This window comes from Babylonia areolata, chromosome 1 (genome assembly GCF_041734735.1).
Source record: "Babylonia areolata isolate BAREFJ2019XMU chromosome 1, ASM4173473v1, whole genome shotgun sequence".
Taxonomy (NCBI): Eukaryota; Metazoa; Mollusca; class Gastropoda; order Neogastropoda; family Buccinidae; genus Babylonia; species Babylonia areolata.
The window spans coordinates 65639309-65640851 of record NC_134876.1 but is presented as its reverse complement, the minus strand read 5'-3'; positions in this window follow the sequence as shown (position 1 = coordinate 65640851).

Below are 1543 nucleotides of genomic sequence, written 5' to 3'. Positions count from 1 at the left end.
GGTGAGTAAGTCTTCGGCAATTTTCACGTCGTTGTATGTCTGACCCTGGACAGACAGAGTAGGGAGAGTAACAGTATCGTCACTATCTTGTACAACACCAACAGCAGTCGTACAGAATACAGGGGTTGGGGAAATGACCACTTGACTAGCAGGGGAGTTGTCAAAAAATGTCACACAATCCACAGGTACACACAATCCACAGGTACAATGTGAGATACATCAGAAGCACACGCTTTTGGTTCTGACACATGCACAGTAGGAACATTAATTCTAAAGTCATGTCAAAATCCGAAAGAATAATGACAATTATTTCCAAATGTGACTCAAAACGTGCTGTAGTAAATGCTAATCTATTGTAGTTCAACCACTCAGCAAATTAAGTGGAAAAACAAAAAAGTGTACACACTGAAAAATAGTGGAAATCTTGGCAGAATTATTGGAAAAGATATACAAAGTCACAATACAAGTACACAATTTTTATACAGTATTACATATACCACACATACTATCAGAAGCCTTATCTAAAATTCAACAAGGGAACTATACAATAGATAGGAGCTTACTGATGTAGATTATATGGAGAGTTTTCAAAGTGGGAGAAAGAACCAAGAACGGAAATGTCAACTGAGATAGAAGATTTGAGGAAAAGACAAAGAAAGCCCTCTAATGGCACCCTAATGGCAACCACTACCCGTAAACCTGGAGACGGGGTACCCGAAAACTCAATGTATCACAACGTATCAACGGGATACAGCAAAAATGTTTTCAAAAACAAAATCTGGGGAGAAAACTAGTATCCTACCTACAAACAAAAACACGACAAAACAAAAACGCTATTATTATTCAATTGGAAAGAACATGTCTCTCCAACGCCATGCCCCCTTACTTCCAATTCTCGAACACGAAAAGGTTAGAGCTAACAGTTCTGAAATATATTCAGAGGGGAAGAGTCTGTCTCTCCAAGAAAAGATTGGAGCTAACAGTTCTAAAATATATTCAGAGGGGAAGAGTCTGTCTCTCCAAGAAAAGATTGGAGCTAACAGTTCTAAAATATATTCAGAGGGGAAGAGTCTGTCTCTCCAACACCATACCCCCTTTGCTTCCAATACACGAGCAAGAAAAGGTTGGAGCTAACTCACTCTGGGGAGGGGTAACAAATGGAAATCTAAATTCTCAAACTACAACAGTAGTTCTTAGTCGGGGTCACCACTGTCACACTGCCGCATTCACTCAACTCAAGCTCACACGAGAGATAGACTCGCACACAACGTTCGCATTCTGACTTCACTCTTACCCAGGTATAAACATAACAACGTAAAGACACTCCTTTCTGATTATAAATACTTCAAACAAAAATAAACAATATCAGGGATAAATCATATGAAATGTCCAATCCAGGAAAGCACAATACTTTATATTCTCCCTTACACTTCCCGTTAAAGTTTTAAAATCATGATGATATTTTTTATTGGTTTCTTTTCACGACTGTGTTGTCAGTTCGTGCTTCCCAAATATCTTTCGGTGGGCGATTTTTCAGCCAAAC